The 17511-nt window shown below is 48.8% G+C and overlaps 1 long non-coding RNA gene across 2 annotated transcripts; it reads left to right on the top strand.

The window, feature by feature from the left end:
• Positions 1 to 646: 646 nt before the first annotated feature.
• Positions 647 to 15020, top strand: LOC108298570. Of its 2 annotated transcripts, XR_005198773.1 has the most exons (6): positions 647 to 777; positions 5950 to 6125; positions 6679 to 8589; positions 13495 to 13644; positions 13960 to 14043; positions 14270 to 15020. It is a non-coding gene; the product is annotated as an uncharacterized LOC108298570 (long non-coding RNA). The 2 variants fall into 2 exon arrangements; XR_001822619.2 differs by having other exon boundaries at positions 5950 to 8589.
• Positions 15021 to 17511: the final 2491 nt, after the last annotated feature.

The following is a 17511-nucleotide window of genomic DNA, read 5'->3' as shown; positions in this document are numbered from 1 at the left end:
ATGACAGGGAGGAGAGGTAGGGCAGTTGAGGCTCCAGGAGGTGCCAGGCCCTACCCAAGGCCACCAGCCCACCTCCCCTTCCTCACTCTCAGTTACAGCGGAGGGCGGAGGTAGGGAAGAGAGGCCAGGGAGACAGCAGGGCTTGGTTATGGAAGACAGGGGCTCCTGTCTGATACGGCTAGGCTTTGTGTCGCCACCCACCTCATCTTGAATTATAATCCCATTTTTCCCACGTGTCAGGGAGAGACCAGGTGGAGATAATTGGTGGACCATGGGGGTGGTTCCTTCCACACTGCTCTCCTGATGGTGAGTGAGCTCTCACGAGATCTGACGGTTTTCTTTTTTTTTTTTTTTTTGAGACGGAGTTTCGCTCTTGTTACCAGGCTGGAGTGCAATGGCGCGATCTCGGCTCACTGCAACCTCCGCCTCCTGGGTTCAGGCAATTCTCCTGCCTCAGCCTCCTGAGTAGCTGGGATTACAGGCAAGCACCACCATGCCCAGCTGATTTTTTGTATTTTTAGTAGAGACAGGGTTTCACCGTGTTGACCAGAATGGTCTTGATCTCTTGACCTCGTGATCCACCCGCCTCGGCCTCCCAAAGTGCTGGGATTACAGGCTTGAGCCACCGCGCCCGGCTGATCTGACGGTTTTCTAAGGGGCCCTTCCCACTTTGTTGAGCACTTCTTCTTCCTGTTGAGCAGGAAGAAGAAGTTCCTTGCTTCCCCTTCACCTTCTGCTGTGATCGTGAGTTTCCTGACGGCCCAGCCATGCTGAACTGTGAGTCAATTAAACCTCTTTCTTTTATAAACTGTCCAGTCTCGGGCAGTTCTTTATAGCCGTATGAAAACAGACCAATACCCTGTCCCTGCTAAGGGCTGGCCCGGCTGAGGTCTTCCTGCATTGGCAGCTGGGTTGCCAATAGCAGTGGTAGTGAAGGTAGGTGGGAGCTCTCCCCTGCCCCACACCTGTTCCTGAGATGTCCCTGGCAAACCACCCTCCCAGCTGTGGCCATGGATGAGGGGAGGGACCAAGATTTCCTATTGCTCTTTTTTTTTTGTTTTGGTGTGTGGTGTGTGGTGTGTGTGTGTGTGTGTGTGTGTGTGTGTATGTTTGAGATGAAGTCTTGCTCGGTTGCCCAGGCTGGAGTGCAGTGGCAAGATCTTGGCTCACTGCAACCTTCATCTCCCAGGTTCAAGCAATTCTCCTGCGTCAGCCTCCCCAGTGGCTGGGATTACAGGCTCCCATCACCACACACCTGGCTAATTTTTGCATTCGTAGTAGAGACAGGGTTTCACCATGTTGGCCAGGCTGGTCTCGAACTCCTGACCTCAAGTAATCCGCCCATCTCAGCCTCCCAAAGTCCTGGGATTACAGGCGTGAGTCACTACACCTGGCCTTGAGATTTCCTATTGCTCTTGAAGTGAGAGGCCCAAGAAGGGTTGGGAGTGCAGAGGTCCACAAGTCCATGGAGCCAGCACTCTCTGTCTGTGGAACCTGGGGTGAACCCTTCTGTGCCCCAGGGCCTCATTTGTCTACCTGGCAAGTTTGGTATTAGACCAGATGGGGCCAGGGTTGTAGCTGAAACTCTGGACTCAAATGTCACTAACTGAGCAAGCTTCAGCAAGTCGCTGAAGCTCCTGCTACCTCAGTCCCTAGGTCTGTGAAATGGAGATGACAATCCAGTGCTCCTCCTGGGGCCGCTGAGAGGATTAAATGAGTTGATCTATCCCCACGTGTGTGTCTGCGTCTGTATGGCTCCGTCTCTGTCTAGATCAGATGACATCTACAATGTTCGTGCATTTAAATGTTAAGTATTTTCATTATGACCAGATCACAGGCCCTTTTGAGAATTCAATAAAACATACTTTTCAGAAAAATCTGCATCCATGAAACCAACTCGGGGCATGATTTCAAGGGGTCATGACCTGCCTGCTGCTTGTCTGCGCTGTGTGGATACTGACCGTCCACACCTGTGACAGTCTGACTCTAATGTGCCTTCTTGTTTTTAGTCGGAATTTTTAGGTCAAATTAATATGCTCAAATAGCTCTAAAGGTCCAAAGATAAATAGTCACTTATTCCCTGCCCCCCGACCGCATACTCCTCTCTCTCTGGCACTGGACCATCCAATCTGGCTCCAGCCTTGGCTGTGAGCTGCGGTGCCTGGAGCCCGGGGCAGGACTGCTCCTGTTTCCTTCCTGTGGCCGTGAAGCTGAGCTTGGGCCCTGTGGCTCATTGGTGAGCTCCGTGGTCTTGCCTTCTAAGCGGCTCTCAGCTCTGCTCAGTGCCTCCCTCCCTCTGTCCCTTCTCAGTCCAGACCTCCTCCCTTTCCTGCCTTGGTGGTCTCCCTGCCTCCACCCTTGTCCCTCCCCAGCAGCCAGAGTGAGCCTCCACCTTGTACATCCCAGTATGTCCTCTCCTGCCTACAACTCTGCAGGGGTGCCCCACAGACTGTCATGAGCATCCAGGGAGAGGGAGAGAAAGTTGTGTAAGATTCAGGATTCCCGGGATACAAGAAAAGCAGAATTCTTTTTTTTTTTTCCATTTATTTATTTTATTGCATTTTAGGTTTTGGGGTACATGTGAAGAACATACAAAATTGTTGCATATGAACACACGTGGCAGTGTGATTTGCTGCCTTACTCCCCATCAGAATTCTTACCAATCAACTTGATATCCTCAGAGGGGGTCTGGGATTGGTCCGGGGGCCTGTGAGGTCACTGCTGGGGAGCCGGGCCTGCCAGGGTCCTGGGAGTGGGGGCAGGGACCAGGAGGCAGCTGGGATAAAATCATTTCATGCAAATGCATTGAGATGAGGCTTTGTGGCAGGTTTGACAAGCTGCCAGCAATGAAGGCTCTGTGATCTTCCTGTCTCCCACCTCTCAGCAGCTGGCTAGTGTGAGAGTCCCCCGGGGGCCTGGAGGAGGGGCTGTGGGGAATGGAATCTTGGGCCCTGGGCCTTAGGGAATTAGGAGAAAAAACACACCTCTGAGCTCCGCCCTTGCCCTCCTTGTGCCCTCAGTGGGTGCCCATTGCCTGCAAGACAAGATGCGAGCTCCCCTTGGGCATGCCCAATGCTGAGGTTCCAGCTCATAGTTGAGCAGTAATTATTTTCTTTTTCTTTTTAAATGAACCTCACGTGCACACGATTGGGTCAATAACACCCTAGTTATGAAGCACTCTTACTATTGACTTATGCAGGGCCACTGTAATTAATTAATTTGTTTGCAATAACACAGCAAGCACCTTGAAACTCAGAGCTCAACTCCAAATCTAGAACCTTAACAATATTTGGACCTGCTTGGTGCCCCTCCCTTGTCGTTTTCCCTGCCTCCTCCTCAGAGGTCAGCACTGTGCTAATTTTGGATGTATCACTCCCTTATCATTTTTTTTAAAGAGATGGAGTCTCTCTCTGTTGCCCAGGCTGGAGTGCAGGGGTGCAATCCTAGCTCACCGCAGCCTCAAATTCCTGGCCTCAAGTAATCCTCCTGAATCAGCATCCCAAACTGCCTAGATTACAGGTGTGAACCACTACATCTAGGCCCTCTTACCCTTTAAAACATAAACTTATCTCTGCTTTTCCTTTTTCCTTTTTTTTTTTTTTGAGACAGAGTCTTGCTCTGTCACCCCGGCTGAAGAGCAATGGCAGGATCTCAGTTCTCTGCAACCTCCACCTCCCAGGTTCAAGCGATTCTCCTGGCCCAGCCTCCCTTGTCGCTGGCATTATAGGCATCTGCCACCATGCCCAGCTAATTTTGTATTTTTAGTAGAGACGGGGTTTCACCATGTTGGTCAGGCTGGTCTTGAACTCTTGACCTCAGGTGATCCACCCGCCTTGGCCTCCCAAAGTGCTGCGGTTACAGCCATGAGCCACCACACCTGGCTGAAACAGAGTCTTGCTCTGTTTCCCAGGCTGGAGTGCACTGGCACGATCTCAGCTCACTGCAACCTCTGCGTCCTAGGCTCAAGTGATCCTCTTGCTTTAGCCTCCCCAGTAGCTGGCACTACAGTTGTTCACCACCATGCCCAGCTAACTTTATTTTTTGGTCGTTTTTGTAGAGATAGGGATTCACCATGTTGGCCAGGTGGTCGCAAATTCTTGAGCTCAAGTGATCTGTTCACTTCGGCCTCCCAAAGTGCTAGGATTACGGGCATGAGCCACTGTGCCCAGCCTAAATTTGTTTCTATATCAGTCAGGATAAACTAGGTTACACCACAGGAACAACCCCCAGGCTCAGTGGCTTGCCCTGACAGAGGCTTATTCTTCCGCCAGTGCAGTTTGGCAGAGGCTCTGCCCATGGCAGGCACTCGGGGACCCAGGCACGTACATGGCACAGCCACTATCTAATGCCATTTCAACTCTAAGTTCTGGGGTTTGCTTTGGTTGGGGGAGGAGAAGGAGAATAAGAAATACGTACAAGCTCTTAGATGTTTCTACTCAAAAGTGACACTGAGCACTTGTGCTGAACTTTCTTTGGCCAAAGCTCTTCCCAAGGCTATCCCTAATTTCAAGAGGGCCTGAAGGAAAAATGCCTTCCAAAATGAAGGAAGAACCAGAAGACTCACTGAGCAGGGGTCATGCCACCACAACCACGTATCTGTGGATGCCTAAGCAATACGTTGCTGATTTATGCTGTTTGTGATCTTTATAAAAAGGGCATCGTGTTATGTATCGTCTTCTGAGATTTGCCTTTTCACTCCACATTATGTTAAGAAGATTCACACATACTATTGTACGTAGCGGTCATTTTTTTTTTTTCAATTTCATTATAGTACAGTATTCCAGAGAAAGATTCTGCCCCCATGTATCCATCTTCCTTTCAAAGGGCATTGGAGTTGTTCTGATTAGTTTGCTGTAATGGACACGGCTCCTGTGAATGGTCTCTTCTTGCAACTTCCCTTCGATTTCGTCATTCCAAGCTGTAGAGTGTGAGCTACCTGCAGCCCCCTGAGACTTCTGTGCAGCTCCGGCCTCGTCTTCAGGTTCCAGGCCCCGGGCAGTCCAGCCTCTCAGGGTGGAGGCTCCTCACTTCCTTGTGGTCCCTCCCAGCCGGCTGATCGAGGAGCCAGGGCGCCACGCTCCCCTGTGTGCAGGAACTTCTGCTTCCCACTGCTGTCATCCGACAGCGGGAGGCAGGGCCGAGGTGCAGGCGAGGACCGCATGTCAGATGTGAAGGAGAAGCTTCCTCCAAGAAACACCCACTGTGCTGGGTGCTGGAGATGCAAAGAATAACCCATTCATTTACAAAGCAGACGTTTATTTCCTTCCTTTACGTGTTGTATTCTATCAGCCCGGGACCACAAAGATGAAGGACCTGCCCTCAAGGAGCTCATGGTCAAGCTGAGGAAGCAGAGACATAGATGACTGTTTTCGCTGACATATAAGATGTGCCGGTGTCTAAGTCTCATTGCAAGTTTACAGATCTAAGTGTGTCTAGTCATATATGTCTCTATGTCTTTCTCTGTCTAGCAGACATGATTTTATTTATGTAAATTCAGTATCATCTATACTGGAATAGAATATGAGAAACCAGATCTTGATGGGTGGATATTATTTTTATAGATCATAAAGTTCCTAAGCTAATGCCTATGTTTTAAATTCTTCTAGTTGGGTCACTTTAAAATTTCCCTAGAGAGATGGGCTGCCTACAGCCTTCAGATGTGCTTTTGATGTTCTCCAGGTCTTTATCTTCTCTTTTTATTCTCAGTTGCTGGTGGACCGAAATATCACCGCATTCCCTTGGGAAGCTAATATTCAGGTTGACCCTAATGTTATAGCAATGCTTCCACTGCTTTTGAACCATGGCTTACATTCACATCTGAAATGCTGGGGAAAGAACCCACGTCCTACCTCTGATCAGCCATGTCCCCTGTTGCCACTTTAATTAAGAATACCTACTGGAAGTGATACTGAAATCTTTTCTTTCTTTTTTTTTTTTTTTTTGAGACAGGGTCTAGTCGTGTTGCTTAGGCCGATCTTGAATGCCTGGGCTCAGGAGCGTTTCCACCTCAGCTTTCCAAACGGCTGGGACGGTAGATGTGCGCCATGGTGACTGGCATGCTGGAAGCTTTATTGTGATGTCTTGGACTGCCTCATCTAGCTCCACTTCAAGAGGGTGGCATCACTGTACGTACCCACAGATTAGGCACCTTGATGTGGGCAGCCCAGGAAATGTGAGTCCCCAGATGAGGGTGCCTCTGACTCTGCTTGTGTAAGGAACATGTCGGTGGGGGAATTCCCTGGGAAGGTGGGACACCAGTGGAGTCTTAACGAACCAGCCCATGTTATCCAGGAAGAGAAGAGTTGGAATTCCAGGCCAAGAGAATAGCGTGTGCAAAGGCACAGCACCGTGACAGGACACGGTGCCAACGGGAGGTCGTGAGTCGTTTGCAGTGGCTAGGACAGAGGGCCATTTCGGGGATCCTGCCATGTTGCCCAGGCTGGCCTCAAACTCCTGGGCTCGAGCAACTCTCCTGCCTCAGCCTCCCAAAGTGCTGGGATTATAGGTGTGAGCCACCACTCCGGGCCTTTAACCATTTTTAAATGTACAATTCAGTGGCGTTAAGTACATTCATAATGTTGTGCAAACATCACTACTATCCATCTCAAGAACTTTTTTTATCATCTCAAACAGAACCTGCACCCACTAAACAATAACTCCCTGCCCCCCTTTCCCTAGCCTCCGATGACCTCTATTCTACTTCATGCCTCTATGAATTGGCCTATTTTAGATGCTTCATGTGAGTAGAATCGTACAGTATTTGTCTGTGTGTGCTTGTGTGTCTGGCTCATTTCATTTAGTATAATGATTTCAAGTTTCTTCCAGGTCGTAGCACGTATCAGAGTTTCATGTCTATTTATGGCTGAATATTATTATTATGTGATGGAGTTCTGACTTTCCAGGAAGCACTGGGTTGCCGGGAGAGTTTTACAGTCGGAGGACACCTGCTGTTTCGGACACTCGGACCCTGGGTGCGGTGATGAGGAGGAGGGAGAGGCCAGCAGGAGCCTGCAACAGAGTTCTGACCCTTTGAGCCCTGGTGTGGCCTCGCCTCCCTCCGGAAGCTTGTCCTCCACCCTGAAAGCCCCAGGGCCCTTTCTGTCTGCTGCATTTCAGCAGCCGGACCACCCGTCACTGCTATTCTTTTCAACCTTTTGGCTGTGAGGACGGACTCCCAGGCCAGGCCCCCAGCTTCTCCCTCTGATCCCCAGGCACAGCCCAGTGCATAGCTGAAGCCTCAGTGGACACTGGAGTTGGGGCTCAGGGAGCAGGGTCACCCCAGACATCTCTGGCAGGCATGCCTCTGCCGGAGCCCACTTCCACTCCTGCCTCTCCGGCTCCCAGCCCACCCTTTGGGTTTGGGCTGCATCCCGCCAGCCAGCACACCACCCCTGGTGCCCCCGAAAAGTTTCATCTCCTGAACTGGGTTGAAGGAGACAGAACAAGCCCCTGGGGTGTCGATAACAGGGCTATAATCCAGCGGGATGAGACTGAACTCTCTGGAGTCTCATAGCATTTTTCCAGCCCCGGCCACTTTATTACTATATCGCTGACTGATGGGGCTCAGGGGAGCTGCGGTTCCAGCAGCCGCTCCGCTGCCACACCCCACTTGCGATTGATCAAGCTGCAGTTGGGCTGAGCAAATTCATGCCCCTTCCTGCTCCCGGCGCTCTGTTTTCCCCTCCTCTTCCTCTCTCTTCTGCTCCTGAGGCTTCTGCTTCGGGCAGTGGAGAGTCGGTCTCTATGACCACAGGCCTCGGGTGTGTGAGGGGCCAGCAGCTGCTGCCACTCTGGAGTCTGCAGACTCAGGCCTGCTTCCGCACTGTGTGACCTTGGGCAGGGGGCTCGCCCTCTCTGAGCCTCGGTCTCCTGCCCAGAGCAATAAGGGGGGTTGACCTAATGCACTCTGAGGTTTCATTTAGCCCTGACTGCTCTGTGACTTATTTTTTGAGTCTTTGATGTGAATTTCTACAATGTTTCCTTCCAAGACTGTGACAGTGTGAAAGAACTGGATGGGACTCACTTTCCCTCTACTCCCCAGGAGTTCCAGGCAATGGGGGCAGCATCTTTCCTTCCCCTTGGGAAACATGGTACCAGCCCCAGGCCAGTGGGCTGGTGACTCTCTTCAAGCCTGCCTTAGAGTCCAACCCATTAGGTCAGAACTCATGGGGGAACCTGATGCCATCCTGACTCAGTCAATGGGAGCCCACAAAGGGAGAGAAGTGGCAGAGCTGGGCTAGCAGAGAGCCCAGAGCTGCCTCCAGCCTCTGCTCTAATTGTGCCCGCAGATCGCTGGATGCCTGTGTGCTCTAGAAGCTCTCTGGGGAAGGACATTTTACAGACGAGAGAATTTACCAGTCCTGGGTTTTATAAGCGCAGTGCTGGGCCAAGTCACTCTCACCAGCAGTTGTCAATGATTTACCTTTCTTCCCAAGTAGGTGGAGATATTAACAAAAGGATGGCTGGGCCTCACTTTAAGCAGCTGCAAAGAAGAAGGATGATTTTCTAAGAAGAGCTATTTTTCCTGTCCGCCTTGAACGCTCTATCTCCAGTCTTGTAAGACCATCCTCCCGTTGACTGCAAGTAAAGGTGAGCCTCAGGCACCAGGTGATGGAGACAGTCCTCTGTCCATCAATGCCACAGCCCTGTCTGCTTCTGAGATCTACCAGACTCCCCAGGGGACAGTGAGGGGAGCATGGACTGCTAAACAGCCTCCCCTGGGGCATTGGCATCCCCTGTCTCTGGTCTGGGGAACAAGGTCTCATCCACAAGGTTGGTCTGAATCAGCCCCAGGAAGGAGACCTCACAATCTCCCTACAGCTTGGGAGTGGTCTGGGGAGATGGGAAAAGCTGGGGTGGTGAGGGTAGGCAACCTGGGTTCCATTTCTAGCTGTCCATTAGTCATCACGTAACCACAGACAAGTGCCTGCCCCTCTGAGCCTCCGCCATGGTCCTGCACCCCCCGCTTCACTGGGCGCTCGGAGGATAAACATGAGACTGGGGTCCTAAAAGTATTTGGCAAAGATTTCTCCCCAAGCCCTTGATCAACACATCCATGCAACTGTCTAAAGTCCACCCTCAAAACGCCAAAAAAATCAGATGTAATGAGACTACCCAAACGAGTTATAACTTTTCAAAGACAGACAGGAAGAAAAGCTTTTACGGAATGTAAAGATGAGACTCTGCAGTGCGGTTATGGTAGATGAAATCATTTCACCTCTGTAGCTCTCCACTGTTCTTTGTTTCCTATTTTAAAAAGTTTTGGTTGGGCACCATGGCTCATGCCTGTAATCCCAGCGCTTTGGGAGGCTGAGGTTGGAGGATCGCTTGAGGCCAGGAGTTTGAGAACAGCCTGGCCAACATAGGGAGACCCTAGGTCTACAAAAAATATAAAAATTTAGCCAGACGTGTGCTTGTAGTCCCAGCTACATGGGAGGCTGTGGTCATACCACTACACTCCAGCATAGGTGACAGAGAAAGACCTCATCTCAAAACAAAATTTTTTTAATTAAAAAACGCTGTTCCCAGTTTTAAAAGTTTTGCAAAGATTTGGTGTTCATTCTTTTTTTTTTTTTTTAATATTTGGCGGAATTTACCAGTAAAGCCTTCAGGTCCAGGGCTTTTCTTTGTTGGGAGATGTTTGGTTATGGATTTAATTTTCTCACTAGTTATAAATCTATTCAGATGTTTCTCTTTCTTTGTGATTTAATCTTTGCAATTTTTGTTTTTAGGAGTTTGTGCTTATTCCCTCTTGGCTATCCAGTACTAGTGCACAGTTGCTCATCACACTCTGCACTTGATCTTAGCCAAAAGGCCGAGAAGCGATGCTCATCACACTGTGAAAATCCTTCTTATTGCTGTAGAATTGGTAGTAATGTCCCAACCTTTGTTTCTAATTTTAGTAATTTGAGTCCTCTTTTTTTTTTACTTCATCTAGCTAAAGTTCTGTCCATTTTGTTATTTATTTATTTATTTATTTGAGATGGAGTCTTGCTCTGTTGCCCAGGCTGGAGTGCAGTGGCGCAATCTCAGCTCACTGCAACCTCTGTCTCAAGCAATTCTCATGCCTCAGCCTCCTCAGAGGTACCTGGCACTGTGCGCAGCTAATTTTTGTATTTTTAATAGAGATGGGTTTCATCATGTTGCTCAGGCTGGTCTCGAACTCCTGACCTCAGGTGATCCACCCGCCTCGGCCTCCCAAAGTGCTGGGATTACAAGCGTGAGCCACTGCACCCAGCCCTTATTATCTTTTCAAAGAACCGACTTTTGATTTCATTGATTTTCTCTATTTTTAAAATTCTCTATTTTGTTTATCTCTGCTCTAATCTTTAGTATTTTTTTTTCTTCTGATAGCTTTGGGCTTAGTTGTAAACTAATCTGAGTCTTCTCTTTTTTTGCTTACTTCATCTAGCTAAAGGTCTGTCAATTTTGTTGTCTTTTCAAAGAACCAATTTTTGATTTCATTAATTTTTGCTTCTCTATTTTATCTCTGCTCTAATCTTTAGTATTTTCTTCCTTCTCGTAGCTTTGGGTTTAGTTGTAAAGCTAGGTTGTTGATTTGAGATCTTTCTTGTTGTTTAACGTAAATGTTGATAACTATCAATGCCCCCCTTAGCCCTGCCTTTGCTCTGTCCTGTGACTTCTCGTATGTGACATTTTCATTTTAATTAGTCTCTAGGTATTTTCCAATTTCCTTTGTGATTTCTCCTTTGATCTGTTGGTTGCTTAAGAATATGTTGTTTAATTTTCACAAATGTGTAAATTGTTCAGTTTTACTTCTGTTGTTGATTTCTAACTTCAGTCCTTTGTGGTCAGAGAAGATGTTTTTCATGATACGTATCTCTTAGAATCTATTGAGTGTTTATCTGTAGCCTAACATATGGTCCATCCTGGAAATGGTCTCGTGTGTTTGAGAATGTGTATGCTGCTGTTGCTGGGTAGAGGGTCCTGTGTATGTCTGGTAGAGCTAGTTGGATGATTGTGTTAAGTTCTCTCTGGCTGTTTCATTCATTGAGAGTATGATATTAAAGTCACCTGTATTTCAATATACATACAGCTATATGTCTATACAGTTATAAGTTCTTCTAATGAAGTCCACGTATGTTCAATATCCTTATTATCCTTGTGGACAAGTAAAGAAGTTTAGTAAAATGTTTTCTAGAATCTTCGTGGTATCTTTTTATCAAACACAACTATGATTATCATTATGATTATCATTGTTATTAGTTAATGATCAATAGCTCAATTTACATATATATTTACCAATTTTGCACTGACCTTTTTTTTTTCACATCCTAATTTTCCCTTTAGGTTCACTTTGTATTTTGCTGAAATACATCCTTAGAACTTCTTTCAGTGAATATCTCTTGGGTATAAACTCTTCCAGTCTTTATATGTATGACAGTGGTTTTATTTCCTTTTTAATCTTGAGTAATTATTTAGCTGCAAATGGAATTTTACCCTCCATTTTTTTATACTCAGTACTTTGAAGTGTTTGCTCCATGTCTTTCTGGCCTCTTTCCTCCTTGGCACGATGTCTGCGTAACTTGTTGTATTAGTCATTTCTCTCATTGCTATAAAGAACTACCGAGACTGGGTAATTTATAAAGAAAAGAGGTTTAATTGGCTCACAGTTCTGTATGCTGTACTGGAAGGATGGCTGGGGAGGCTTCAGGAAACTTACAATCATGGTGGAAGGCAAAAAGGAAGGAGGCACGTCTTACATGGCCAGAGAACGAGGAAGAGAGAGAGGGAGAAGGTGCTACATGCTTTTAAACAGCCAGATCTCGTGAGAACTCACTCTCATGATAAGAGCAAGGGGGTTGTCCACCCCCATGATCCATTGGCCTCCCACCAGGCCTCTTCTCCAACAATGGGGATTATGATTTGATGTGAAGCCAGGCACGGTGCCTCACGCCTGTAATCCCAGCACTTTGGGGGATTGAGGCGGGCAGATTACCTGAGGTCGGGAGTTCGAGACCAGCCTGGCCAACATGGAGAAACCCCATCTCTACTAAAAATACAAAAATTAGCTGGGCGTGGTGGTGCATGCCTGTAATCCCAGCTACTTGGGAGGTTGAGGCACTGGAGGAGGAGGTTGCGGTGAACTGAGATCATGCCATTGCACTCCAGCCTGGGCAACTGAGCAAAACTCAATCTCAAATAATAATAATAATTTGATGTGAGATTTCAGTGGGGATGCAGATCCAAACCATGTCACTTGTCATTCTCTGGTAGGTAACAGGTCTTTTCTCCTCGGTCACCTTTAAGTTTTTGTCTGTGTCTTTTATATCCTGCAGTGTTCTACCATCTGTTCAGGTAGAGGCTCGGCTGTCTTTATGATGCACGGCACTCAGTGCTCACTTCCCTTCAATCTGAGAATTTTCCTTTCGCTTTCATTCTTTGAAATGATCTGCTTTTATGTCTTTGACTATTGCTTCTTTTCCATTTCTTCGTTCTCTTCTCCTAGAACTCCTATTAGCTATGTGTTCTTTTTAATGAAGCTTTCGTATTTTTCATCTCTTTATTTTTTTATACTATTTTCTATGTAAATTTCTTAAGATAGGCTTCTAATTCACTATGTTTTTCTTTGGACATGTCTAGTCTAAAATTTGTCCAATGATTGAGTGTTTTTTAAAGGGAACAAGGTTTTGCTACACTGCCCAGGCTGGACTGAGACTCCTGAGCCCAGGTGATCCTTCCGCCTCAGCCGGCTGACTGGCTGGGATGGCAGGCATGCTCCATGGTGCCCGGCTTCCTTCAGTTGCAGTTGGTTTCTGTTTGTCTCTTTGTCTGTTTTCTGTTTTTGTCTTTTGAGATGAAGTTTCACTCTTGTTGCCCAGGCTGGGGTGCAATGGCACAATCTCAGCTCACTGCAACCTCCGCCTCCTGGGTTCAAGCGATTCTCCTGCCTCAGCCACCCAAGTAGCTGGGATTACAGGTCACCATGCCCATCTCATTTTTTTTTTTGTATCTAGTACAGGTGGGAGTTTCACCATGTTGGTCAGGCTGGTCTCGAACTCCTGACCTCCGGTGATCCACGGCCTTGGCCTCCCAAAGTGCTGGGATTACAGGTGTGAGCCACCATGCCCAGCCTTCCTTCAGTTTTTTAAGGGGTCCAAACAGTCTTCTACTGAGTCATTTAAATATTTTCCTATTGTTTATTTTTTCTGCAGGAAATAAGCCTCCTAATTGTTGATTTTGCTTTGGCAACAATCTTCTTCATGCGTTTTAAAATTTGACTCTGCACAGTCATCTTGAGGGGGAATTTCTCTTTCTCTTCTTGTCCCTGTAATTATTGGTTTTGCAGTTGCTCCCCTTAGTCTTCTGAAGTTTCTAGTATAAAACCAGGTCTTAAATCAGCTTTTGGATTTTTTTTCATTGCTATCTAAAATCTCAGTTTTGTCTTTTACAATATGCTGCTATCTGGTTGGACTGTTATAACAAAATTCCAGAGACTGGGTGGCTTAAACCACAGACAATTATTTCTTACAGTTCTAGAGGCTGGAATGTCCAAGATCTAGATGCTGGCAGATTTGGTGACTGATGAGGGCTCTCTTCCTGGCTGTAGAGAGCCTCCTTCTCACTGCGTGCTCACGTGGTCATTCCTCCGAGCAACCACGTGCAGGAAAAAGGAAGAGGGAGGTATCTCTTTGTCTTCTTCTTATAAGGGTACTAATTCCACCATGAGGGTCCCACTCTTATGGCCTAATCTATACCTAATTCCCTCCCAAATGCCCTACCTCCGAGTGCATCACAATGAGGGCTTCGGCATAAGTGTATGTTTGTACATACACTTTTTTTTTTTAAACATAGATGAGTGTATAGCTCTTCCATATCCCATATTACATCATAAACATTTTCTCTTGTCGTTGCAGTCTTTCACATGATTTGAAACGTCCTTACTAACAATCACGTAGCCTTGCTCTCAGTGTTATTCCTACTGACTCTCTATTTAAGGTAACCTGATGAATCTTCCTGGTGTGAAGCTTGTCTATACTGTGAATTGTGTCCTTAGGAAAGACTCCAGAAAGGACTGGCAAGGTAAAGACGGGAGCCCATGGCTGTTGCTATCTGTCTAGAGTGGACAGTTCCATCCCCATGACATTGGAGTGTGAGCTCCCCTCACCCACAGCAGCCCTAACCCCACCAGCAGCCCCAGCCCACGGTGCACAGGGGAGGCACCCAGACCATGGTCAGTGCCTCAGACGTGGGTGGCTATTTCCTCCAGTCAAGGTTTCCTGCCTTGCAAGCTCTTTGGTTCCTTCAGGAAACTTCTGGCAGGGCCCGCAGATGCAGGAAGCAAAGTGTTCAAGAGAGCAGGAAAGCTTCTGGCTCATGGCGTCAAGTTCCTGAACCAGAGATGAGGTTTCACACCACGCCCTGGAACGGCCCCAGTTAAAAACTCGTGAACATTTTGTTGAGGTTCCTGCTTTACAGATTGTTAAACTGTTTTCTTGTAAAACTTCATGATCTTTGCAAGCTAAGCCATTGTCCAGAGGAGACGGCTGAAGCTTGAACTGACCAGAGTGGTGCTTCTGGAAAGGTTCTGTGGGTATGAATCACAGGGCATCCTATTAAAATGGATTCTGATTCAGCTGATCTGGGGTGAGGTCCAAATTGCATTTCCAACAGGCCCCCAGGTGATGTGGACACCACTGGCCTGAGGACCTCACCAGAGTAGAGAAGTGTGAGGGGACTTAGGCGAGCCACATGCATCGTCAGTGACTGAGCCGGTCCATGTCTAGCTGACTCCAAAGCCTGTGGCCTCTCTCTGCTGTTCCCATGTAGAATCCTGCAGCCCCACCTCTCACTTTGCAGGTGAGGGAGGGGAGACAGAGAGGCTTCCGCTGGAGGGGGAAGGTGGCTTTGTTCAGGGAGGGGGCTGCCTTTCCCAGGCCCGTCCTCCACCTTGAGGAAGAGAGGGATGGAGTGGATGGTCTCTTGAGTGGGGAAGTGCCACCGCTGGGCAGCCATCAGTGTTAGAAAAATTAATATTTTAATTAAAAACATCCTTTTTCCTGCTCTTCTTTCCCCTTTGCTTTAATGTCTCAGTGTGGAGTAATTATGAGTCGCTCTGGGGAGACTGAACCTCAGAAAAAGTGTTGGTACGACTGCTGAGGAATTTATCTGATTAACTTGGGCTCAGCCTTTGAGGAGAAGAGAAAGGGAAGTAAAAAGAAAAGGGGAGGATGGAAAGCTCCAGCTCCCCGTCGGTCATCTGGCACAAAACTTAATCACAGCGTCGGGAGGCCAGGTGGGCCCCGGCTGGTTCCTTCAGGCCAGCCTGAGGGTAAGGCGGCGCATTCCCCTCCCCAGGCCCCAGAAGCCCTCCACCCCAGCCCAGGCCCCATCTGTCCTCTGGGTTGCCTCCCTGGAGATGTCACTGTGACTGGTCCCACATGGGAGATGGGGTCTTAGGTTGGGTTCCTGGAAGGCAAAGGCTGGGAAGGGGTCTGAGCACTTTCAGGGACACACATGAGGGGTGAGGGCAGCAGGGTGGGACAGGAGCAGAACCTAGGTGAGGACGTGGTACAGCCAAAGTCTGGTCTGGACCCGATCCCCTAGGGAGCTTGGTGCCTGCCCTGGGCTGCAGAGCTGTCAGGGCATGAGGGGCGGCTTTTGCTCCTGGGTATACCTGCTGATCAAGGGTTGTGCCTGGGAGGAGAGTGTAGCCCCCCAGGCATTTCCTGATAAAATGGCATGTTGGTCCCCATTGACTGAGGGCACTGCTCCGTAGAAGGGCACAGCTGTGAATTGTTGACAGCCAACCCCACCCGCAGCCAGTAGACAAATGTCCTGGGTTGAAAACGGGGTCTGGGTGAGGCACCAGCAACACCTACTACAGATGGACTAAAAGGGGGGCCTGGCGGGGCTGGAGAGAAATGGGTGGATTCAAGAGCGATGCCGGAGGTAGAGTCGATAGCACTTAGGGAGTGGCTGGGTGGGGTGGGCGTGGGGGGGTGGAGACAGGACTCCCAGGCTGCTGGCTTGGGTGACTGAGTGGCTGGGGGTGCCGGGTTGAAGCACAGATGTAGGGGCCATCTGTGCAGAGATGGGAGAAGGCGGGTGGGCTGGTGTGGGTGGTCAGGAAGGGAGAAGAGCAGGAGCACAGAGTCCTGGGCACCCCACAGCACTGGGGCTGGCAGAGGACAGGGAGCACAAGAGCGGCTTGAGAAGGTGCAGTCAGAGTGACAGGAAGAAAACTGGGAGGGTGGGGTCCCCAATCACCTCTTCCTTCCTCCATCCTCCAAGGCGCGTTGGCCCCAGTCATCCCTGTCCCTCTGTCAGTGCACGTTCACGGATGAAGGAAGGAGACGCTTTGAGGAGCCTCAAAACACTGTGATCCCCTTGAGGGCGGGACTGGGCTTGTCTTGATTAGCACTGTGGCCCAGCCCCTGTCATGCTCCCTGGCACACAGCAGGTGCTCAGTATGTCTTCGCTGAAAAATACAGTGGCTAATATAAGTAATATAGCACTTAGCCGGCACAGGTCCTGTATAGAAACTCACTTAACTGTGAGGAAAGATTCAATGCCTTGTTTGCCCACATCCTATAAGTTTCCACAGACATCTTGGCCATTCAAGAGACCTCTGCAAATTTTCCTCTTAGAAGCTCTTATTCCCATTGCAAAGATGAAGACTCAGAGGTACAGAGAGTTTAAGTGACTCACCCAAGATCACAGATAGGTGGCAGGGTTGGGACGTGAATTGGCAGTGTGACTCCTAGGGTCCCTGCTCTTAGTGCCTGTGTGAATGAGTGAAATTGATGCTGGCAGTTTGGGGACCAGGGCGCATAACTGTTTCATGTGGCACATGTACACAAGGCCACATGCACACACAGCTACATGTATGCACCACCACATGTACACACTGCCACACTGACATGCAGCACACAGAAGACAGCTCGTGTCTGCCGCAGGAGAGGGTGGTCCACTGCCTTGAGTAGGGGCCCTTACTGTACAGCGCTCTGCTCACATCGGACTGGCCAAAGCGACTTCAGACCTAATCCATTGCTGCCTTTACAGCCCCTGAGGCCAGAGGGTGATTGGCCGTAGAGGGGGACAGATGGAAAGTTCTGGTGTCAGGCAGGACACCCTCCAGTCCCAGCTCCGCCGTGACACAGTGTCACCTGTGTCCCCTGAGCCTCTCTGAGCCCTGGTTTTCTTGTGTGCAAAATGGGACTAATTGCACATTTTCCCCAGAATTTGTGTGAGAGTTAAGAATGATGTGGCCAGGCACGGTGGCTCATGCCTATAATCCCCGCACTATGGGAGGCTGAGGCAGGTGGATCACAAGGTCAAGAGATTGGGAGCATCATGGTCAACATTGGTGAAGCCCCGTCTCTACTAAAAATACAAAAAAAAATTAGCTGGGCATGGTGGCGAGCACCTATAGTCCCACTACTGGGGAGGCTGAGGCAGGAGAATTGCTTGAACCCAGGAGGCGGAGGTTGTGGTGAGCCGAGATCGTGCCATTGCACTCCAGCCTGGGCAACAAGAGCGAAACTCTGT

The sequence above is a fragment of the Cebus imitator genome, unplaced genomic scaffold, assembly GCF_001604975.1.
Source record: "Cebus imitator isolate Cc_AM_T3 unplaced genomic scaffold, Cebus_imitator-1.0 Scaffold999, whole genome shotgun sequence".
NCBI lineage: Eukaryota > Metazoa > Chordata > Mammalia > Primates > Cebidae > Cebus > Cebus imitator.
Note: the sequence above shows the minus strand (reverse complement) of the source record. Positions and strands in the feature narration are given on the sequence as shown.